At 48.8% G+C, this 25,082-nt stretch overlaps 1 long non-coding RNA gene across 2 annotated transcripts; it reads left to right on the plus strand.

Moving 5' to 3' along the window:
* Positions 1-587: 587 nt before the first annotated feature.
* LOC132249975 (uncharacterized) lies at positions 588-14,312 on the plus strand. Of its 2 annotated transcripts, none has more exons than XR_009461529.1 (3): positions 588-756; positions 11,754-12,174; positions 12,379-14,312. It is a non-coding gene; the product is annotated as an uncharacterized LOC132249975 (long non-coding RNA). The 2 variants fall into 2 exon arrangements; XR_009461530.1 differs by having other exon boundaries at positions 11,790-12,174.
* Positions 14,313-25,082: the final 10,770 nt, after the last annotated feature.

Below are 25,082 nucleotides of genomic sequence, written 5' to 3' on the forward strand. Positions count from 1 at the left end.
GCCTCCACTTGAAGTGCAGGCTTGTGGCTGCAGCCTGCCCTTCACTCCTAATCCTTGGCCCTGCTCCATCCCTGCACCAGGCCTGTGGCAGGAGTTGACTATGCCTGGCCCAGGCCCTAAGGGTGGTGACCGATCCCAAGCCCCTTCCCATGGAGCTCAGAATCAGGAAGCCTCATCTGGCTCCCTACTACTGCCCTCGCTTGTCCCTGATGGGGCAGTGTTGTGAGGCAGGGTCTGGTCTGCTATGTGGCACCCCAGTGAGCTTGGTGTCTCACCTCCTCCATTTCTCCCTGCACCCAGCATCTGCCGGGGTTTTTAAGTCTCCCACAGCAGCAGTCGCAGCTGACATCATCAGCCGACCGCTGCCCAGCTTGATTGACAGCCACTTGAAAAGCCGGCACAGCGGAGGCTTGCGCAGCTCCCTCCCTGTCCCAGTCTGCCTCCCGGGTAAGTTTTCTGCGGTGCCAGGTGTCGCTGGGCACTAAGGTGCCTGGTCCTTTAAGGGCTGAAACTGTGATGGAGAGAACCCTAGCAATCAGTCAGGAACCCCTCAGCTGCAAGTTACCATGGCAGCAGGAATGAGGGCATTAGCCCGCACCTGCAGGCGATCAGCTGACCAGAAGAGGCAGGGACTGGGACATATATAAACCCCAGGATCGGGACCAGAGAGGCAGTTCTCTGCCAGCAGCTAAGGGGGAAGGAGCTCTCCTAGAGGAAACTAAATGAAGAGGCTTGACAGCTCATCTCCTGTTTCTGGTAAGGTTAAAGGACTTCAGAAGTGCACCAGACCCTGGCCTACAAGGCATGTTGTGCTGGGGGAAGGCTGATTCATTTAAAGGGGCACAGCACACCCTGAGCTGCTTGTATTATCTTATAGCCCAGGGGCTTGTATTTTGATTTCTGTTTGTAAACTGGAGGATTGGGTTGAGGCTATTGGGGAAAGAGGAGGCCTCACTGGGGGCCCACTACAGGGTGGGGACCCCAGCGCCAGTGTGGGAGCAGTATCCGGGGTGCACAGACCCCAGCGCCAGTGTGGGTGCAGACAGAGAGAGAGAGAGACAGGGCTGTGGAGAGCCCAGCACTGAGGGCTGCAGAGAGAGAGAGAGACGGGGCTGCGGAGAGCCCAGTCATGACCACAGGCCAAGTGAATCTAAGGCTTTGGAGGGACACTGTAAATGCCATCTGCGAGGCTTGGGGCATGGTAAAGGGGTGGTTCAGAGCCATGCATCTAGCCCATAAGGTTAAAGGTGCCCTGAGAGGCAACCATTTCTGTGCAGGATCCAAAAGGGGTCCAAGAACCCACAGGGTCTAGCAGGGTCCAGCAGGACCATGCCCAACGTAAACTTGAGGGCAGCCTCCCTATTCATAATTATTACCAACAAGACATGGTGGGCAAGAAAGAGGGTGCTCATTGGGCCAAATTGGCATGGTCAAGGGACCCGAGGGGATCCCATGGCCATCCCTGGGGTCCCCGTTAGGTGACACCAGGGTCCCCGGGCCTTCGTCTGAGAGTGGTGTGGTCTGTCCCTGGAGCTTCCAGCCCCTGAGGGTGGCCCCCGCCACCATACTCATGTATGACAGGGATTTGTCTGCCTGTGAAAAGGTTGGTCAAATGCAGGAATCCTCAAACTACTGTATGCAGTGTGGATTCAGAAGAGAAGGTTTGTGCACTAGTAGTCCCCCAACACCTCCCCAAAATTTCTTCTTTATCTGCTGCCTGGTTCCAGACCGTAAGTAATGTCTGGCCTGCATAAAGAGCATTTGGACTTTGGCATTCAGACCTGACCTTAGCATGTAGCAATCTGGGCTTGTAATGTTATTATGGTGCTCCTCATCAGTTTAGACCAGAATAGGTGATCTATAACAGGTAGTCAGACATATTAGTCTGAAGTCAGTCAGAAGGCAGGGTAGAGGAACACAGAGCAACCCAGAACTCAGAGTACCAACAAGGAAATTCAGGAACAGAATCAAGTTCTCCAAGGCAGCATGCTGCTGTTTCAACCTCAGACCATCCCATCTCTTCTGTATTCCTCTGCCTCATTCACTACACATTCCCAAATACAGCAGAGATGCTACAGACAGCAGCTTCTTTCACTCCACCATTTTGATTCATCGTCTTATGCACTGAAGAAGAGATCCCATGGCAAAAAGAGAGGGCAATTAAAACCTATATTAAAGAGGGCAAATTAAAGTTGTAGAGGCATCTAAATATCTACTCTCTGATCTAAGCATGTCACAACTCATGTGAACTTTCTTTTCTGTTCATTCTATCTCAAGCATCGTAGGGGGTTTTTGGTGTGGATATAAAGCAATGGGTCAATTTTATAAAGAGTAGTTGAGCTAGGGATGCTTTGGTATCATTTATTGTCCCTCAAGCTAGTTGAGAAGTTTCCAAAGAAAAGGTCCTTTCCAGGTTATTTTCCAAAGGTAAATTTCAGTTTTGTCAAAAACTTTAGTTTTTCCATTAGAAAAACCAAAATGAGCTCCCTGGGTGTCCACCTGGAAATGTCTGTTTAGAGAGAAGGGACGAGCAGCAAAGAGGCTGAGGGTTCTGTCTCTTTGCATCTCCTGGAGCTATGAGGAGAGGGGAAAGGCTAAGAACTGGATAGGGAGGGCAGGGAGCCTCTGAAAGCCAGCCCAGCAGTTTCTCATTAACTTCACTTTCCATCTGCAGTGAGCAGAAAAACTGATAAGGGCCTTACTGGTAGGGAGCTTGGACAAGTTAAAACTTCCTTTCTGGTTCTCTAGAAAAAAAAAAATTCTGAAAACTCTTTTCCGGGAATATATATAGATAGATATTTTTAACATTTTTGTCCTGATTTGGGCATTGGAAATACTTTAAAAAATGTGAAAATCTCCATGGAAAAGGATTTGCAGTTTGTAGACAGTCCTTATCATTACACACTCTTTACTAAAATAGGGCTCAGCATAGATGGAGTCAATTCCGAATTTCTAGGTGGACATAGGCATTGCCATTTCAGATGAGCAGTTCATCTAGTTTACATGTCTGTCATTCACAGTGGTCGCATCTATGCATGCCATTAATGCAATGGCAATAAACTCTGGAACTCCTGAGCATGCCATTTACATGTGTACCCAGACAGCAGCACACTGAGCCAGGTCGGCCCTCAGCTGGCAGGGAACCAGGGTGGGGTCAGCCTGCCAGCCTGTGGCTGGTCCAACCAGGCTCAATGTGTTGGGAAGGGGCTGATTAAGGCCCTAGGGAGCTTCAGCATGGGGCTAGCCAGCAGGCAGCTCCCACACTGAAGCACCCTTGTCCCCCGGCCAGCCAGGTCAGAGTCTACACATGCACTGCTGCACACAAATAAGCTACATGGCAGGGTAGTACTTCCTGAAGTGGAGCTTATTAGTTTCCTGCACCCTAATAATGTAGGCCAGTGGTCACCAACCAATGGATCTCAATCCATTGGTAGATCTTGGAGCCTTTTGGAGTTGATCCGAGGCTGGGGTGGGAGGCCGAGTGCCCACATGCATGCAAGCGCGTGCCCCAGTTCAGCAGGTCAGTCCACGAGGGAGGGAAGGGGCAGGGGCTAGACCAAGACCCCTGTGGTGAGAGACAGTGCCACAGAGGCAGGAGCAGGGGTAAGTTAAGTGGAGCCCTAGCTGGGTGGGACTTGCCTGCTAGGGAGGCACACCCCCAAATACTTTTTTATCCCTCTGCCTCAATCTGCATCCCCCCTTCCCCCTCCACAGACTTACCTGCTGCAGGCAGGGAGGGGCAGGGTGGCAGCACATTGTAGATCTTGGATTGCTTTTAAATGCCAAAGGTGATCTCCTATTTAAAAAGGTTGGAGACCACTGATATAGACACTGAGACATTTACTGTTGAGCTAATTAGTCAGCTCCGCAGTAAACATCTTGTGTAGACATGCCCAGTAAGCAACGCTGTATGTTTCAGAAACAGCTACAAGTAACAATGTGTAGGCACTGCTCAGGAATTATCTGCTCACTGGGAAGTTTCTTGCTAATCTCATGCTATTAGCAGTTGCTTTACAGGCTGATGCATGATTTAACCCTTGTTACTTTTTCCCCCTGCTGTGTAACTGCGGAAATATTTATCAGTATAAATATCTGCTCTTTTTCTTCCTTTTAACTCCCATTTTTTTAAGCTTTTCATCTCTCAGCAATAATACGGAAGTGAATTCCACTGGCTAATTAAATATTGTGTGAAAAAAGTTTAACCATTTATCAGTTTTAAATTCTTTGCCCTTCAGTTTTACCAAAGGCCCCATAATGCATATAATTCTTAGGATACACAGCAAACAAGAATGACTTGACCTACACCCTTCACCCCATATTGCTTCTTTGTCTTCTCTCTCAAATAAAAAGTGCTTATCATCTCCATCTATCCTCAAGTAAGCTTTCATTTAATCATTTTCATGGTATTTCATTTGGCCTCTTCCCTGTCCTCTTGGAGATAAAGTGACCAAAAGTAAATGCAGAAGCCCAGGTAATATTAGTGTGAGTCCTCTGCTTTCCAGTTTATGAAAGAGTATTAAAGCCAAATGTATACATTCTCCTCCATCTCCTATAAAGCTATTAAATGCAATGGCAGTACCAGAAAGTGATAACCAGGGACCATGGGTTTCTCCATTTAAAAAGCACAAATTCTCTGATTTAAAAAAATTGCAAATTCAAATGTAAAAACCCCAAAGTCCAAATCCACAATTAAAATGGAATGCCACTATAATCTATAATCAGAGCTCTCCCTGCCCCCTTCACTCAGCAGGACACAGATCCAGGCCCCTCACTCCCCCTGCTTGATCACCCTTCTCCTGCTCCCCCCAGCTCCTTGCAGGCTGGAAATCTGCCAGCCTGCAAGGGGCAGCCCACTGTTTCCCACATTTTTTTTTCCTTTAAAGGAAAAAAAATCCAAGTCTCTCTCCTTAAAATGAGAAAATCTGGGTTTTACCATATTTCTTCATGGCAAACAGAAAACCCAGATTCCCGGTGAGAACTAAGAGTAGTTGAAAGGAAGACTCAAATAACCTGATTTTTAGAAGTCCACAAATGCTTAGGTTCTTTACTGAAAAAAAGCTAAAAATAAATTTATTTCAGAAGCTCTTCTGTACGCCACAGCAGCATACACTTCAACTGCATGCTTTTGGGATCTTGATTTTATACTGCACCTAATTAGCAACTAACAATAATTAAATCAGTTAGAATTTCTCCATGGTACCCTTCCTAATTAACCCCATTGTTAAATCACTGACATTAATTTGTCAAATCTTAACAGTTAAATGAAAGCAATCTGTCTAAAAGAAAATGCAGGAGGAACAATGCTGAAATTTATTTTCAAAACTGAAAGAGAGAAAAATCACAGTCCACATTTCCTTTGACTGTCACAACATCATAGGGATAGCAAATGAAGACCTCACTAGGGTCTTTTGGTTTTAAATCATTAGCATTACAGGAATTCATTAACACATGGTATTTGTGAAAGTTACTTTGGTAAAATCCAGACTGGAGTATTGATGCCCTCTCCAGCCAGAAGATGGGAAATGTTTCTTAATTTAAGAATTTGGTGAGGTGGCTGTACTATGAAAACACCGCATGCAAGGCTTCCCACCCATCTCTGCCACAAAATCTATAGTCCTAGATCGCTGAACCAGAGATCCACTAAAGTACCACACCTTGTGGAAATTTTCCCGTGCAGACAAAAATCCATTGGGGAACTAGCCACTGCTTTTTGCCTTCTGTAGTCATTTGGGGCAAAATCCAAAGTAGTTTTAAAGGCAGCTAAATACAGTAAAAGCCGTGTTATCTGGCACCTTACAAGCCAGCATGCTCTACTAACCAGCATGCTGGCTTGTAAGGTCAAGTGAAACTGGAAGTGCCCACCATGGCACTTCCAGTTTCTCTGTGCCCACATGGCCCAGGGCAAAACACCCTGCACTGCCAAGCCCCCATGGCCTGGAGGCATAACAGGCTGTGCGGGGCCCGCCTCCCTGTCCCACGGGGCCGGCCGGGCCCGTGGGAGAGTTGGCGATGCTGTGGGAGGGACAGCGACACCCCAGACACGGCAGGAGAAGTGGCAGGCAGAACAGGCAAGGACGCCTGCTCGGGCCGCTCAATTAACCAGCATATTTTGTTGTAGGGCATCCCCCATTCCTGGGGGATGCTGGATAACAGAGCTTTTACTATACTACATTCTGCCTAGTTTCCAAAGAACAGTGTAGACTAGCCAGAATGGCAGTAGCTGCTATATGAGTGATTAGGTACCTCCATTTTTGACTCTGGAGTTCCTTAGGCAGACAACTAGAAGTGATCTAGTTCGAGTATTAAGGCATCTAGCCTTTGCTTAAGGTTCAATTGATTAAAGATCTTAAGAACACACCAAACACACACTGACACCACTGAGTTTAGTAGAGCACAGCAGCTCATCTCATCCGATTGCAAGTCTTGTAGTATATGGTATTTTACTCGGAGCCTTGGAGTCATATGCATATGTGTGGATCTAACTTTCAATTTTTAAAAAAAAGGAGGTTTCTAATTGTAACAGGATCAGGCCCCTAGGGTCAGTGCAACGGGAGGCCTTCTCGGGGCCGATTTACCTTTGGCCCACCCAACTGTTTCTGGGCCAAGTGCCCACCTTCTCATCTGCCGTGCCTTGTTATTAATTAATTAACAATCTTAATTAGGTGGGAAGCTGCCCATTTTCTTCCCCCAATGCCAGGGGGCACTATCTGTGGCTCCATACCTCCCCTACACCACAGCCCATGCCTCGCAGACGGCATCCATTCTCTCTCTGGGGTCTGCCCTCAGGACCCTACTAGCGGGTGACCCACCCAGTTGTGGGAGCTGTGCTTAAGGTGCCCCAACCCACCTTTCACCAGGGTGGTCACTGGCCTGGCATTTCCTGGGGGCTCCTGTGCCACTGAGAGCCCCACCAGGCCACCCACTCCCAGCAGGGTGCAGTTTTAGGTCATGCCAGGACCAGAAGCCTCCTAGCCATCCCCTACAGCTTCTCCCTTACCTCCAGGGTGTTCCAAGAAGACTCACAGGCAGGCATTGTTGCTGCCTGGCCAGCCAGCAGGGAACTGAGCTATTTATATAGGCAGACAGGGCCAAAATGGCTGCTGCAATCAAGCACCTGCTGGCCGCTTGGCTCTGGTCTTAAGTGGCAGGCACAAACAGTGCCCTGCCACAAGCAGCTATGATGCCCCTTGATAGCCACATGGCTCCTGCCCTACTCTGGCTCCTCGGGTACTGTCCCTTTCCGCTCGACTACCATACTTACATTGGAATACTTTAATTAGGTAAAGGGACGCTGCCCCAAGGTCCCAGAGTGACCCCTTCTCTAGGTTTTAACTAGCAGGTCTCTCCCAGGCCCTGCTGCTCCCAGTCCCACCCTTAAGCACTACATGTGGCCTTCCTGGCCTTGTTTGTGCTCCAGGACCTTGCAGGTTTTACTGGTTGTCATGTCTGTGGGGCACTTAGTCCCCAGTACAAAGTCAGGCCCCCTCAGACCTCCAGGTCCTTCTTGAGGCCTGAGTCTTCTCAACTTCAACTCCTTTTCTTTAGCTGGGTGGCCTAGGCCCACTATACTGAGCCTCAGCTTATGGACTACAGCATCTGTCTTACCCCTGCCAGTGTCTGCCTCTGGCCCTGTTTTCCACCCTTCATGGGCTCTGGCCCTAGTCTTCCTGGCTCCAGACCACCTCTATTGTCATTTCCATCTCAGGCTCTAACCCCCTCAGTTTCTGCCTGTCAACATCTTGAGCCCTGGTCCTTGGCAGGGCCTGAAACACTCACATGTCCCTCAGGCATCCCTGTGGCTTAAACTGTGATGCTCCCTTCAGATGTCCCACTGCAGCCTCCCCATCACCTTTACAGCTACTAGCAGTTCACCAGTCTACAGCTTAAACAAAAATACAAGCCCACTGGCTACAACTAAAACTATCCCCACCCTGTGTCCTAGTTTCCTACAAGCCATAAGTATTTACTTGCAGCTTCTAGGGCAACTCAGGTGATAGTCAGTCCCGTCCCGTCCCGTCCCGTCCCGTCCCGTCCCGTCCCGTCCCGTCCCGTCCCCCCCCCCCTTGGTCTGGAGCTCTTCTCTCTACTGCCTACAGGGCCAGACTGACTACCTGGTCTCAGGTACTGGCTTTATGTGCCTCCTAAGCCCTGCCCCTTCCTGTCAGGTGGTTGTCCAGCCACCCACAGGGGTTTTCTATTCTGGGCCTGATGACCAGTCTGCCTTTCCCTGCTGCAGCTCTGTGCTCCTGAGCTGCCTTGATACCTGCCCTGGCACAACTTACTGCTCTGCCACTATTTCCTGGAATAGTTACTCCCCCAGGGTTAAGCTCTATCTATGTGGCTACAAGTCTTCCTGTTTGCTGGAAGCTAGCTCACTAGCAGTTAGCCTGCTTCATCACTGCCAGCCTTCCCAGAGTCAACTGCTGCAGCTTCCTCTTAAAGTAACAGGAGCCCTCTGGCTCCCTGTTACATTATGTAGTCCATAACCCTATTCCTCCCATTTTATTGCTCCATGCCATATCATGCATCCTTTTCTCACTCCTGCTGTCATCTTGAACCACCTCACTTGAGTCTATCCTCACTTGTCTGATTCTCCCAATCCTTCCTTCTTTCTCAGGACCTTGTCCTTGTGAAAAGGTATTTAGCAGACTTCACATATTCATTGGAATCTGACATGTCCATGTGATGAGCACGTCTGCTGTGGCCTTGAATTCATGATCTCTGGACTTTCAAGTGTCCATGGCACCCAAGCCCCCATTCTCCCAGGTACTATGTCATAGAATCATAGAAAAGTAGGGCTAGAAGGGACTTCCAGAGGTCATTTAGGCTAACTCCCTGCCTAAGGAAACACCATCCCTATCCCAAATATCTCATATGAATCCTTGTTTAACCTATTACTAAAACTACACAATCAACCCTTTCACACAACCAGAAGGCATAGTGCTCTAACCTGACACAGGTAAAGTAGTAACCTGCCAGCCTCCTGATATCCAATCTAAACCTACTTCACTGCAACTTCAAACCATTGGTCCATGTCCTGCTCTCTGCACTAAGAGAGCCTCTTCTTTAGGCAGTCCTTGAGATATTTGAAGACTGCTATCGTGTTTCCTCTTAAACACCTTTTCTGCAAGCTGAACTTTCCCATTTCCTTCAACCTCTCCTACTATGGCTTGCTTTCCAAGCTCTTTTTCATTTTGTCACCCACCTCTGGACCCTGTCTAACTTTTTCATGTCCTTGTCCAAATGTTGAACCCAAAAATGCACACAGTACTCTAGATGAGGCCTAATGAGTGCCCAATAAAGAGGCACTATGACAGGAGTGTCTTGCATCTAATGCTTCTACTGATGCATCCCAAAACTGCATTTGCCCTTTGTGCATCTATATCACACTACAAACTCATATTGCATTGTGATCTACCAAGATATCTAGATCCTTCTCCATAGTGCTGCTACCTAGCCAGGTGTCAACCATTTTGTATTTGTCTCTGGTTATCTTTCCTGATGTTCAGCACCTTTTGCATTAGTCAGCACTGCACTTCATCCTGTTAGATCCAGCCCATCTTTTCAATCTGTCAAGATCCTTTTGAATTGGACTCCTGTTCTCCAATGTGTTTGTGATCCCTCCCAGTTTTGTGTCATCTGGAAATCAAGATACTCTCAAGATGCATCCAAATCATTAATAAATAAGTAGAACAGTACTGGGTCCAGGATAGACCCCTCTGGGACTCCACTTGAAGCCTCCCGCCATACTGACATGGATCCATTTCTACTCTTTCCATATTTACTCTTTGTAAATCCATAATTATTCTTTGCTTGTGATTATTGAGCTAGTTATTTATCCCTTTTTCTGCAGTTTAATTGTGTCACACTCTATACATGTGGGGTCTTTTTGCAATTTAAATGAGTTTGTTGCAATGCAAAAAAACCACATCCTGATGTATTTTAGCTTGCCTCAACACAAATTGCAACAATACAGACATTGATCTGTTACATGTAAATGTGAAGTATGTAAGTCACTGAATGGCGTGTAATAAGCCCCTTTGTCCACCAGATCTCACTTCAATTTGCAGGCATCCATGTGCAGTGGCTATTTTTGGACACTAGGTGTAGTAGCCCAGCCCAATATGAATCAATCTTCTGCTCAGGGGCGGATTATGGGTGCCCCTACTTCAATGCAAGGAATAACCTAATTGTGGCTGCCTGCTCCCAGGACTGCAGGCAGCAGACAGCCACGGGAAATGTCCACCGCCTGCATGAACACCCCTGCCTACCCAGCACTGCCCTGCCCAGGGTGCCTGCCTGGGCCTTGCTTCCCCTGGCTCCCTGGGGGGCAGGGGGGAGGGCTGATTGCCAATGGCACTGTCAGCCTATAACGTGTCCCTGCTTCATGCAAGGAATATAAAACTGCCTGGCTGCTTTACATGGGTGGCTGGGAGAAGTTGCATTTCCTGCTAGAAACCTAATTGCAGAGGGGAGCTATGCTCTGCAAAGAAACTTCCTGCAATTGTTGCATTTTATGCTGTAGCCAGTGAGCAACATGTTCTGAATATCTTGGTGCCACTGTGGGGCGGAGGGGTCTTGTGAGTCATGGTGAGGAAAAGAACCTTTGCCAAACTCAGTGACCCAGACACTGTGATCTATTGGCCCAGAAACTGCTCTCAGTGACCCCTGCCCAGATGACCGACCGACCCTGCTGACCCTCTGGGACAGCCTGCCCGCCCCTTCCATGGCATTGGGCCAGGCACAAGACTTGGGTCTGGCATGTATCTGAAGCCTCAGCCACCATGAAAAGTGTCTTCTCTGGTAAAATTAAAGCTTGGGGTTTGGGAAGGCTTATACATCAGAGAAATTGTTATGATGCCTGCATGCTAGACCCTGCAATCCTGGAATCAGACAACATCATACTGGTTTAAATGGCAAATGATGCACTTTGTGATGGGCAAGATTGGTCAGGGATATCCAGGAGATTTCCCCAGTGACACAGAGGCATGGTGTTGTGTGGCCCAGAAAGGATGTGCAGCCATAATCCCAGCCAAATAGCCATTTCCTTATTTGAGCCATTATATGTAGTGCAGCCTAATTTCCTCCCCCCCCTCCCCCCACACCCCAGTGTCACTTATTCATTCACTGATTTAACATAAAACAGGCAAGCGGCTTTCTATGAGTCTGCTTCAGTGTTAAACATGCTTGCTACATGAATAGCGCGTCAGTTCTGTCAGTATTAATTCCCTCGCTGGCTATGGAAGAAACTGTGAGCAGAAACTGATGTCTTCACACATGGGTCACTGGTGGCTAGCCCTCTGTTGTGCAATGCCCTGAAAGAGACACTGTGGGCACCCATTGTGGGCCTAGATGTCAGTACATGGTGCACTAATTACCTACACTTCACTTTTGAGCTATTTTTGGTGCCAAAACCTTCAAAAACCCATCCAGAACAAGTATGCCCATAAGATACAAAGTTACCAGCATGGTGCCAGCATGACTGGTGTCCTCACTTTGTGCACCAAAAACAGGGGCTGGGGTGGGGGGACTTCCCTGGAACCATTCACCCCTAGACATAAATTGAAGGCACAGCTCCCTTGGTACCCCTTATTGATCCGAGATGTCTGAGGTTGGGGAGAGAAGAGAGCTGACTAGGGAGAGCAGAGAGCAAACCAGCCCTGCAGGACTAGGACCACTTGGTCCTACATAGAAACCAAGAGCCTGGTGCAGGTGCTGGGGGACCCTGATGTATTGTACCAGTTCATCAACAGCCCATAGGTGACATGTCCAGGAGACTTTCCTTGCAGGGACACAAGCTGTCCAGGAGACTTGCCTTTACCTTGACATGTCCAAGAGACTTACCAAGCAAGGACACAAGATGGCAGCCCAGTGCCAAGCGAAGGCCAAGATTCTGCAGACTGCTTTCCCCGTGATGTTTCAAGAGCACAGCAGCAGAGCACCGCAATGTGTGACATGTCACATTACACATGTCCACTAATGGAGGTACTTGAACACTCTGAACAGACACGCACAGAGGTCTCCGTGCTGTCCTCTACTCCAGAGACTTTACCAATCATGGCTGCGACTCAAGCTGGCTCAAGAGATGAAGATAGTGGCGGGATAGTAGTCATGGCACCTGTGGGTTCCTCTGAGGAGGAAAGACCCGCAACCTCGACCTCCACACCCAGTATGGTAAGCTCTATGGGGACCATTTAAGTTACCTGTTATCTGAACTGACACTGGCTGGTGATTAGGCTGGGCTGTGAGGTAAAGGTATGGGGCAGGGGGGTTGGGTTAGCATAGGACACTGTCCAAATGATACTTATCCACTCACAAGATTCGCTGAGTGCAGAGGTCTCAAAAGAGACTCTAATCCCAGCATTTCTTCATTTTCAGCTCCACTTGATATGCCACTGTTGAGTAGACGCAGGCCAGATAGGCATGCTGTCAATGATGCACGGACATATAGCATCATCAGTGTCATCAGTACCTGCACTGTGTGGCTGCACAAGATTGCCAGCCAGGTATGTCTCACCACCAGCTGCTTACCGGCTGTCCACCATGGCAGGAGGCATTCCCACACATGTGGGAGAGAACTGCAGTCAAGCTCGGAAACCAAAAGGCATTCCAGAGTCAAGTCCGGAAAGTTAGAATAGTTTTTGATTCACTGTTATAAAAGTTGTTGATTATTGGTTCTTGCTTGTCATTACAGAAGTTGCTGATTATTGCTTATTGTTTGTCATTATAAAATTTATTAATTATTTCTCATTGCCTATTGTTACCTTTTAAATGTTTTGTGGTGAATTGCTAAATTATGGAAATTATACTTAATATATCAATTGTGTTTAATTATGTAAGCAAAGGTTTCTATATGTTTGCCTTCATGTTCCATGTGTGTAGAGGCAAGGGGAGGAACTTTCATAAGGTTGATGGGCATGTATTTGTTTCAATGGGAGTGATTAGCGGGTCCTCAGGCCAGGCTGCCTGGATTTGTTCTCCTCACTGCCAAATCAACAGCAGTTGGCAGAGGGCCCCATAGAGTGACTGGTAAGACTAGTAAAACAGGAAAAATTGGTAACTCCCCATCCCGCCCCCCAATCCATGCTGACAGCTCATCCATGATGGGCGCTGTCAGGGTTAGGGGGGGCTGTGGGTGGGGATTGGCAGAGAGACCCTCTGACGGGTGCCCGACACCCACTTCTGCCCAACACCCCTAACCTCCCAGGACCTGGGGACTCCTGGGACCATGCAGCCATCATTTGCTTTGAATGGCAAATGAAACCACTATCAGGTGCCCACATCCACCAGCCAAGATGTTATTAATTCCTTAATTCCTTACATGACCCAGGTTAAAGTTTTGTGACCGAGTGGCTGGAATATTCAGGTTAGTAGGAAATGAAATCTCTCCCTCTGGGCCACCTGCATAAAATGGCCAAGCAGTTTTTTTCTTTATTGCATTAAACTGAGGTGGATAATGGGCCAATGGTGTACCTGTCAATCAACGCCTCCCCTCTGTGGGAGCAGCACAGCCCAGGCATGCACCCTCGCCAAGACAATGATGGCTTGGAGGTGTGCGCTCAGGCGGCGGCCACTTCCCATGGTTGTTTGCTGCCTGCAGTCCTGGGAGCAGGTGGCTGCAATTTATTTTTTACCAAGCAATGAAACTGCTACCAGCCACATGCAAAAGATGGCCAAGCAATTTTGTATTCCTTGCATTAAGCAGGGGCAGATTCTCATAGATGATGGGGCCACTGGCAACCAAGGCCCTCTGGTGAGCTAAGGGCAGCATGATCCAGGCAGGCATGGTGGCTTAAGGAATAGAGGGCCAATTCTGTCTGCATTCATTTCCTGACCAGCTACCCGGCCCTGCCATGCAAGGTTGACTTACCATTCTCACTGGGCAGACACCCCCATGCTCAGCCAAGCCCCGATCTGAGGCAAGGCAGTGCACAACCCATGGTACAGAGCTTCTTATCTCTGTAATGTTGCAAAGTTTCACAAAAGGCTTCTGTCTCTTGGATCTGCAAAGCCAACATCTGTATGCATGGGAGAGTCCAGCTCAGGCTCCTGAAACCTCAAGGTCACATGCAAAGAGCACGATGTGGGGTGGCCCATGAAGGCCTTCCATCTGTAATCACAGTCCTAAGGCCAGTTCCTTTTATGAGGAAATATACTTAGTACTGTGGTCATGGTGGGGGTGGGGGGCTGCTTGACTTCCCCAGAGGTGTTCTGTTAGCCCGAATAGAGGTGATCTAAGTCCCTGAATGAGTGCTCTGGCTGACCAATTCATGTTTACTAGATAAATTATGTTTAATTATCTAAATAAAGTGCTTGACTTCATGTTCCATATGTGTTTATGGGGCAAAGAGAGGGACTTGCATAAGCTTTATGGGCGGGCACTTGTTTCTTTGAATATGGGCCATTAGCAGACACTCAAGCCAGGCTCCCAAGCTTTGTTCTCCTCACTTCAAAATCAACAGGAGTTCACAAAGGGTCCTGTAGAGGGGCCTTGTAAAATATATAAATATAGAAAACCTGATAACATTGCAGGTCAACTTTGTAGGGGGGAAGGGGTGCAGAAAATAATTGTGGAGAGCCAGGGGGAGTACGGCCCAGGCAGGCACCCTTGCCAGGGCTATGCGTGGTGGGAGCAGGAGACTGTGCAGGTGGGGAGGGGATTGGGAGGGCTGCCTGTGAGTGTCTGCTCAGAAGTTGGGAGGAGCCATGGGTCAGCTCATGCCCGGTGTCAGCTCATGCCTGCACAACAACAAAAAAATTGTTATGATGCCTGCAGGCTAAAGGCTGCATTCCTGAGACCGGGTGCATGCCCTTTGCTGTGACCAGCCAATGAAAACACTTCCAGGCAGCCATGTTAGGAATCCAAGCAGTTATTAATTCCTACCCAGAACTAGGGGCAGATTATAGGCCAACAGTGTCCCTGGGCAGCCAGGGGCACCATGGCACAAGTATGCACAATGGCCATGGCCATGCAGGGTTGGGGGATGCGTGCAAGCTGTGACCAGCAAACGAAAGTGTTCTCAGGGACCCACAGTAGGAATCCAAATGGTTATTAATTCCTAGCAAGAACCAGGGGTGGATTATAGGCTGACAGTGCCATAGGCAATCAGGGCCCCCTTGGGAAGCCAGGGCAGCACTACACAGGAAGGCAACCCAACAAAAATGCTGGTTGTTTCCTAATGCAACTAGCCAGCCCTCCTTCCAAAATTAGGGGTCTTAGAGTTCTTGGCGAAATCCCCTGACATCCATCAAGTGGCTTCTTTGACCACAGGATGTAATAAAGCCCTCCCCCTCCCATCGGGAAGCCAGCAGCAGCACGGCTGGCCCAGGCAGGCACCCTGGCCAGGTCCACGGGGACGTGGAGAAGAGGAGGATTGCCCGTGAAGGTGGGGGTGGCTTAGTGGAGCTGCCTGCTGCCAGTCCAGGAATACCTATGGGTCTGACTGTGCTACAAGTTCATGCCTTTGTGACTTCCATGCCAGCATAAAGGAAAAAAAAGTTATGATGATGACTGGTGGCTACAGGCTGCACTCCTCTGAGCAGGCAGGCATCATTTGCAGTGAAAGACAAGTGAAAGCACTACCAGATGCCCCCATTAGGCACCCAGGCAGTTATTAATTCCTTGATGGAACCAGGGATGGATTCATAGATTTCTTGGACATTAGGGCTGGAAGGGACCTCGGAAGATTGAGTCCAGCTCCCTGCCCCAGGGGCAGGAAGTCAGCTGGGGTCAGAGGATCCCAGCAATATCAACATCCACATTTCTCCTGAAGGCGTTCAAAGTAGGTGCTTGAGCCACCTCTGATGGCAGGCTATTCCAGACCTTGAGGGCTCGGACAATAAACAAATTCTTCCTTATGTCCAGCCTGAAACCGTCTTGCAGGAGTTTATAACCGTTAGACCTTGTCATCCCTCAGGGTGCTCTGGTGAACAAACATTCCCCAAGAAACTGGTGGACGCCTCTTATAAACTTAGAGGTGGCCATCTGATTGCCCCTGAGCCTGCACTTTTTCAGGCTGAAGAATCCCATAGCATTCAGTCTGTCATCGTAAGGTCTGTTTTCCTGACCTCTGATCATGCGCATGACTCTTCTCTGGACTCTCTCAAGCTTCTCCACATCCTTTTTCAATTGTGAAGCCCAAAACTGGATGCAGTACTCCAGCTGCAGCCTCACCAAGGCTGAGTCATTGGGCCTGACCCCCTGCTCCAGGCAGGAAAGAGCACTAGGGTTAAGTAAACCCCAGCTAGATGTGTATCCAATCTCTTTTTGAACATCTCCAAGGTAGGGGAAAGCACCACCTCCCTTGGAAGCCCATTTCATATTTTGGCAACCCTCACTGTAAAGAATTTCTTCCTTATGTCCAATCTAAATCTATCTCCTTCAGCTTGTGACCATTATTTCTGGTAACCCAAAAGGGCACGCTGGTAAACAGAGTGCCCCCTATTGCCTGCTGACCCCCCCAATGAGTTTGTAGACAGCCACAAGATTGCCTGTCAGCCTTCTCTTGTGGAGGCTGAAGAGATTTAGGTCCCTCAGTATGTCTTTCATAGATTTCATAGACATTAGGGCTGGAAGGGACCTTGGAAGATCATCGAGTTCAGCCCCCTGCCCGAAGGGCAAGAAGTCACCTGGGGTCAGAGGATCCCAGCAAGATAAACATCCACGTTTCTCTTGAAGGTGTTCAATGTAGGTGCTTGAACCACCTCCGATGGCAGGCTGTTCCAGACCTTGGGGGCTTGGACAGTAAAGAAATTCTCTTTTATGTCCAGCCTGAAACGGTCTTGTCATCCCTTGGGGTGCTCTGGTGAACAAAGGTTCCCCCAGAAACTGGTGGACACCCCTTATAAACTTATAGGTGGCCATCAGATTGCCCCTGAACCTGCACTTTTCCAGGCTGAAGAATCCCATAGCTCTCAGCCTGTCACTGTAAGGTCTGTTTTCCTGACCTCTGATCATGCGCATGGCTCTTCTCTGGACTCTCTCAAGCTTCTCCACATCCTTTTTGAATTGTGAAGTCCAAAACTGGATGCAGTACTCCAGCTCCGGCCTCACCAATGCCACATAGAGGGGAATTATCACTTCCCTAGACCTACTCGTGATGCAGCTGCTGATGCAAGAAAGAATGCAGTTAGCCTTGCTTATTGCCTTGTCACACTGGTGGCTCATGTTCATTTTTGCATCAACCAGGACTCCGAGATCTCTTTCCACTGTTGTGGTGCTCAGAATTGTACCTCCGGTCTATAGGTGTGTTGGAGATTTTCTCCCCAGGTACAGCACCTTGCATTTATACTTGTTAAATTGCATCCTATTATGATCTGCCCACTTCCCCAGTCTGTCCGATCTTCCTGAATTTGCTCCCTGCCCTCCTGTACCCCATAGTTTAGTGTCGTCTGTGAATTTGAACACGGTGCTTCAACACCTTCATCCAAATCACTGATGAAGATATTAAACAGCACTGGTCCAAGGACAGAGCCTTGGGGGACACCACTGCCTACATCCCTCCAAGGGGAAACCAACCCATCCAGCACCGCTCTCTGGGTGCGTCCTGTGAGCCAACTTTTCACCCACCTTACTGTGAAAAAATCCACATCACAGCTACTCAGTTTGCTCCTAAGAAGTGGGTGAGACATCATGTCAGAAGCCTTTTTAAAATCCAGGTAAATAATATCTACTTCCATTCCTGTATCTAAGCACTTTTTGACCTTGTTATCAAAAGAGACCAGGTTAGTCAGGCAAGATCTGCCTGCTATAAACCCATGCTGGTTGCCCCTTACCATAGTGTGACTCACTGGCCCCCTGCAAATGTGATCCTTTATGATTTTTTCTAAGGTCTTGCTGAGAACAGAGGTGAGGCTAACTGGCCTATAATTACCCGGGTCCCTCTTCCTCCCCTTCTTGAAAATAGGGACCATGTTGGCCCTTTTCCAGTCCTCTGGGACCTGTCCCAAATGCCACGAGTACTCGAACAGTTGCACCAGTGGTTTTGCTATGACATCAGCCAATTCCTTTAGAACCCTTGGGTGAAGATTGTCAGGGCCCGCTGACTTAAATACATCCAGCCCTTCCAAGTGCCCCTTCACTAGGTCAGTGCTAACCATGGGTGGATTGCTATTACTCACACTCCAGACTAAAGACTCATTGGGAGGTGTATTTGTATCTGTGTCCAGGAAAACAGAAACAAAGAAATTATTTAAGAGCTCTGCTTTTTCCATCCTATCAGTTACAAGTTGCCCTAGTCCATTCTGTAGCAGCCCTGTTACCCTGAGCCTTCTTCCTGCTCCTATGTACTTAAAAAAGGACTTTTTGTTATCCTTAATCTTTGTTGCCAACTTGAGTTCTGTAACTGCTTTGGCATTCCTCACTTCTTCCCTGCAAGCATGAGCCAAGAAGGTATACTCCTCCTTGGTGGCTACCCCCTGCTTCCACAGCCTGTAGGCCTCTTTTTTCCTCTGAAGGCTATCCTGGATTTCCCTGCTCAGCCAAGAAGGTTGTTTGGCTCTTCTGCCTCCCTTTGCATGTACTGGGATGGTGTCCCTCTGCGCCTGTAGGATCAGTCCCTTGAGGAACTCCCAGGCTTCTTGGACTACCAACTCACAGATTTGATTACCCTTCAGTCCCACCCTAACTAATCTCCTGAGCTCATTGACGTTGGCCTTCCAGAAGTCTAGCACTACTGCCCTACTAGTTGTCTTTCCCACCTAACACTGGATAGTGAATCCTATCAACTGGTGATCACTATCCCCTAGGTTACCTTGTACCTGTAGATTCCCCATCAAGTCCTCCCCTGTAACCAGCGCCAAGTCAAGTAAGGCATCTCCCCTAGTGGGACTGCATACCTCCTGTGTTAGATGCAGGTCCTGTATGCAGGTTAATAACCTATGTGAACAGGCAGACCTGGCTGAATGCTCCTGCCAGCAGATGTCTGGGTAATTTAGGTCACCCATGATAACTAGGTCTTTTGAGCATGCTGCCTTTGAGAGCTGTTTCAAGAATTCTAGATCTAACTCTTCCTCCTGGTGTGGGGTCTGTAGCAGTCCCTTTCACCCCTACCCCCTTGTAATCTGACCCATAGGACTTCGATTTGCCCTTCTTCCGTCCCCATCTTTATTACAGACAATGTATAATGTTCCCTAACGTATAAAGCAATGTCCCCCCCTCTTTTTTCCCCAATCTATCCTGCCTGTATAGCCTGTAGCCATCAATGTCCACTTCCCAGTCTTAGGTAGGATCCCACCAGGTTTCTGTTATACCAACCAGGTCGAGATCTTTGTCTGCAAGCAGGAGTGCAAGTTCCTCCTGCTTGTTTCCCATACTTCTAGCATTAGTGTAGAGACACCTTAGCCCCTCGATAGGTGCCCTTAGTATTCCCCTATCCTGATTCTTAGTGGGCCCCTTAGTACTTACCTGATCAATTCTAGCATGCAGTTCGTGGCTTGTCCTCCCCGATCTCATCCTGAACTTGGCATCCCCATCCCCCGACGAAGTTAGTTTAAAGCTCTATGTAGGAGGTCTGCAAACCTGTAAGAGAACAGACTATTACCTTTTGGAGAGAGATGTAGGCCATCCCGTCCCAGCAAGGTCTTATCCTGGAAGTACGGATCATGGTCTAGAAAGCTGAACCCCGCACGGTGGCACCAGCACCAAAGCTGTGAGTTGACCTCCTCAATGCAAGAGCAAACTGGATGCTTATCTTGCTGGGATCCTATGACCCCAGCTGACTTCCTGCCCTTTGGGCAGGGGGCTGGACTCGATGATCTTCCGAGGTCCCTTCCAGCCCTAATGTCTATGAAATCTATGAAATGCAGTTGCTGTGGTACTGGCCACATCCGCTGACCAGGAGGACCAATGAGAAGACTACTTGTGCCCCCGAGGCTCTCCCAGAGCCATGTAGTCAGCCATGACCAGTCCTGGACTACTCTGGGCTGTATCATTCGTTCCAACATGGATAAGGACCATGGGGTAGTAGTCCATGGGCCTGATTAGGTCTGGAAGCCTCGCTGTGACATCCCGAATCCTAGCTCCAGGCAGGCAGCATCCCACCATGATGACTCAACGTCTTCTCCTCTGGCTGCCCAGTAGCCTCTCAGCCTGTCTGGTGGTAGCTGTGGACATTGCCTCTATTGCTGTACTCTCTCCCAATGATGCTAGGTCATCATACCTGTTTCCCAGCTGCACTGGGGAGTTGCTCCAGTAGTGTGATGTCTAGCTCTGTGACGTCTAGATCTGGAGGTGACTGTCTTCCATCCTTCTGCATTGACCGCCTCCTGTGATGCCTTCCCTCCAGGTGTGTGGTCCTGCAGAGAATGGAAATACCCATCAATCTCTTCCTCAACTGCCCTGATCCCCTGCAGCCTGCTGACCTCTGCCTGGAGCTCCCTTACCTGCCCCTCCAGGGCCTCAAGTTGGACACACATGGGACAGGTGAGGAGACTCCTGGTTCACCCAGGTCCCAGAGCCCCTGCCAGGCAGCTGTCACAGACAGGGGGCCAGAGTGTTGCCAACCCTTCCAAAGGCCCCGTCTGGGTGCTAGCCCCACAGGAGCTCTGAGCCAGAGGTGACACCAAGACTGGGTCCCTGGCTGTGCTCCATGTCACCACCCCCATCGCTGCCCCTCTCCTCATACACTTACCTGAAGTCTCTGTCCAGAGTCCTCCTCCGTGGCAGGGGCTCCTGACGCGTGAACTCTCAGGTCCCCACCTTGTGCTCCCCCCTACGCGAACTCCCTCGCCAACTCCGGCGTGCTCCTGACGAGCGCGCCTGTTTGCCTGGCCTGTTCACAGGGCTCCCAGCCAGTGCCATTAAATAGGGACGGGAGGGGAGCCCCCACTTCCCAATTCCCTACAGCTGGGCCGACTCCTGCTTGCCCTTCCCCTCCCCGCCTTGCCTGCTTACCTTATTCCTGGCTGTGGTTCCTCTCCTCTCGTTGGTCCACTCCACTCAATGGAGTCGCCAAGGGCTCACGTGCGCTTTCACACATGTGGGCTTACTTCAGCATCCAGGCCTGATTGTGTCAGATTCTGACACAACACAAGAGAAAACGATGGTATTCAGCACCTTGTCTATCTGCCTAGACATATGATATGCCAGCCACTGTGGTTTCTGCATGCCAATTATCTCCTTTTTTTTTTTTTTTTTTTAATTGTGTTTGCCTCCTCTTTTTAAGTTCAAAGAAGAAAACTTCAGGCAGTGAGCTAAATTATCACTGAACACAAGACATCTGTAAGATTAAAGAAAGCACTGGACGTTTATATATGAGTAACAAGAAAATTCAGAGCTATAATAACAAGAATTTAAAAAGAAAAAGTTTGGAAAGGAAAATAAATCCTTTGGCTTCAGGGTATAAGACAACCTCTAACTCATGTGGTTAGGAAGAAAGTTCCTCTGTAGGAAGTTATACCATAGCTGCCACATTTTTGCAACTCTTAGTGACTTCCCCAAACTTTTGGCCATTATAAAAGGTGACCTCTTTACAGTATGAAGAGCAGTCAAAAGTGGAAGGTTAAAATAATGAATAAAGAAAATAAAGAAAAAGATTTTCCTTTACATCATAAACATCATAATCTTGAAGCAATTTACTTTTCCAGCTGCATTTCCATGTAGATTGCAGTGCACTTTACTCTGCCTGACAAATCAATGGATGCTTAGAAGCACATTCGTTCTGGGGTGACTAACCTTTCCAAAGTCTTAGGGTGAGATTCTGGGTTGTACTCAAATAACTTGCTACCTACAGGGAGGAAGGGTTGAAGAGCCTTTAAGCTACTTTTGAGTCCTCCCAATTCTGAGCTCCTCCAAGGATGAGATAGACCCCTGATGTAACTTAGCCCTGGATGCCTGTTTAAGTGACAGTAACTTCTGTAGATTGCCACATCATTTAGAGTGCCACATCATGCTGGGGTGCTTTGAAATCCTTTCAAGAGTGGTGCAGGGTGCCACATAAAGCCTTGAAACACATGTATGTATGTATGCAAGTGATTTATCTAAATGTGGATTCAACCACATCCAATTTAGATGCATGCCAATGTCTAGGAGGGTGATATAAATTCATTCAGTCATGTGTGTTATGTACCTCACAGCGCCACTGGATGGTGCTTACACGCCATGATATTTTTTACAGAGTAGATTCATGTACTTCAACTTCTTGTAATTTGGGTGGTGCTGTTCTAGATAGAAAATATATCTATTAAATTTTAATTTAGCTTTAATTACTTAGCTTTCTTTTAAATACTCCAAAAGCTTAAATATTTAACCTTAAATAAATAAATGAATATTAAAAACTTAAATATTTAAGATTTAAAAAGTTAGCTTTAATAACTTAGCTTTAATTTAGCTGTAATTAATAATATGTATGTATGTATGTATGTATGTAAAGTAAATTAAAGCTTTCCTCTCTGTAAAGAATAAAATGTATTTGCTTGCTATTCTGAGCCTGGTTTCTTCTTGGGGGGGGGGGGGGGGGGAGGGGGGAGGTTGAGCACTTACATCCTACCACTTTTTGTGGTCACGGGGCTACTTGACTTCACAATGGTAGCAATTACCAAGTTGATTGCTCACTAATTGCTCCTATGTGCTAACCTTCCAGTTTATTTCCATTTGCGTGCAAAACTTAAAGGCTGCATGGGCATTCTTATTTTGGCTATAGTAGCCTATATTTCTAGGTATCATAAGGGTAAAATTATTGAGGATTAGCATAAGGATAAATTGAACAGGGCAAAATACATAGGACCATAAAATCTCAGCCACCTCCTCATTGTTACTCAGAAGCTCATTTCAAGGCTTAATTCTGTTTATAAAATGCTTTGAAATCCCTTGTATTTTGCACTTCTGGGGCATGTCCACACACACAGGCATGTGCACTTGCAGCAGCTCAAATAGCAGTGGCACAAATTTGTGCTGAAGTTTTGTGTCTCAGCACACATGCCTAAACATGCTCTTTAGTGTGGGGCAAATTGTGCCACTTTGGGCAAACTGACCCTGCCCAGCTCCTCCTGGATCTTCAGCCAGGGGGAGCTAGAGACTGTGCTGGCCCCAACAGTACATAAAACTGCCCTGGCAAGCAGGTTAGGGCTACTTACCCTTAGGAGCTTCTGAGGCCCAGCCAGTTGGTATCTAAGGACACTAGCCCCTTGTGCCAGCTGGACTGCTGATACAGCTGTAACCTAGAATGGCTCCTGCACCCTCAACCCACTGCAGCAGTCTGGAAGTGGGGGCTACTTCCTGGCTGTAGCCTGCTGCCACCTGTGACAGCATCCGCCACCTTGGACCTGCGGCCCCATGGCTGTGCACTTGCCAGACCCCGACAGGGACCACACAGCTGCCTGAGCTGTGGTGTTGGCACTGCAGCAAAGCAACCTGGTCTTCTGGGCCAGCTGCCAGTGGGCAGTGGCTGCACAGCTGGCCTTCAGGCGGCACTGCTGTCATGTCTGCTGGTGCCCCCAATCTGCCATCTGGGCAGCTATCACCAAGAAGATATGCTCATTGTGGTGGCTAGCTTTGAACTGTTAAAGTGTGTCCTCATGGCCCCAAATGGCCAGGCCAGCCACCTCATCTACCCTCCAGCTGGGTCCCTGGTGCTGGCTGTGGGCAGGCTCCTCTGCCCGAGTCCCACCCCTTGCCTCAGAAGCAGAGATCCTGGTGTTCCCTGTTTAAAAATTGCAAATTCTCTGATAAAAAAAACCCAAATTCTCTCATTAAAATATGCAAAATCTGTGTTCTTCCATGATTAAAACGAAATGTCACTATATAAAGAGAGATCAGTTGGACAATGTTTTATTGATATATTTACAATTTTCAAGCCATTTGGAAGCCTACCAGTGCCTTTGTCTTCATAATAAAATGAATTCTAAATATTTATACACTTTTGCTTTTGGTTTTTGTATCATAGAAAAATCAGAGCTGCCCCTGCCCCCTTTGCTCAGCAGAATGTAAGGCACTGAGCAGTACTGATATGCTGGTGCCCTGCCCCTGCCCTTGCCCTTCACTCCCAACCCACAGCCCCACCAGTGCCCCTCACTCCTGACCTGCATCCCCTGCCTGCCCACACTATCTCCCTTCCAGCAGCAGCTCCATCCCAGCACCAGTATATGAGTCCAACTGCAGCTGTTCCACCCGCTGCTTTGTGGCTCTGAGCTGTGCCAGCTCTTGCTGGTCTTCTCTCTGCGCCTGTGCCCACGCCCGAATGATACCCATGCTGTGACTGGGATTCAGGGTCTGAGCTGAGCAAGCTCCTTCCCTTCCAAGCTGGCCTCCCCCTGCATGGGCTGCTATAGGGAGGCAAAGGGGCTCTAAGCCTGGCTCTGGAGGCCTCTGCTACCCGTAGCTCTCGCCTTTCCCTTTCTCTCGCTCTCTCAAACACACACACCTGCTGCCACCTCCACACCTCCCCCCAACCTATCAGATACCCAAGTGGCACCTGGGACAAGGACCCCCCCCAGGCTGGGGCCGCATGTTCCAGCACTGGTTTGGGCATGGGGCAGGGCTGCAGTGTGGCAGTTGCCCCTTCAGCTGCAACTCCTGCCAGCAGGTCCCATCCTGCCTGGTGGCTGGGCATACAGGGTGTGACATTTGTGGTGGGATGTAGGGTTAGGGGGGAAAGGGGTGGGGTTTGTGGGGATGGGTGTGGGGTTTGTGGGGGTGAGGTTTGTGGGGGGGTATGGGGCTTGTGTGGTGGTTTGGGGAGGTGTGGGGTTTGTGCCTAGGTATATGGGTGGGAGGCTTATGGGGGTGGTTTGGTGGTGTGGGGGAACTGCTTGGGAGGGTTGGGTCCCCTACCCACCCCCCATACAATGCACAGCCCCCACTACTGGCAGAACTCCCCCCCACATCATGGTGCAGCCCTGGCCACTTGAGTCCTGGTGCTGTCTGTGCCACATGGTGCAGGCCCAGTCAGCCCAGGGGCATGCGTCTTCAGGCAAGACCAAGCCACTCTTGCTGTTACCCCAGATCCCAGCACCACATGCAGGGGTGCACTGCATCCTTGAGATGGCCAGGTCCTGCCTCCATGGAGCTGGCCCAGCCCAATGATGCATGGGGCACTTGAACACAGGACCTTGCCTGGCCCGAGGACATGCAGTCCCTGTTTGTA

Source organism: Alligator mississippiensis, chromosome 1 (assembly GCF_030867095.1).
Source record: "Alligator mississippiensis isolate rAllMis1 chromosome 1, rAllMis1, whole genome shotgun sequence".
Classification (NCBI taxonomy): Eukaryota; Metazoa; Chordata; order Crocodylia; family Alligatoridae; genus Alligator; species Alligator mississippiensis.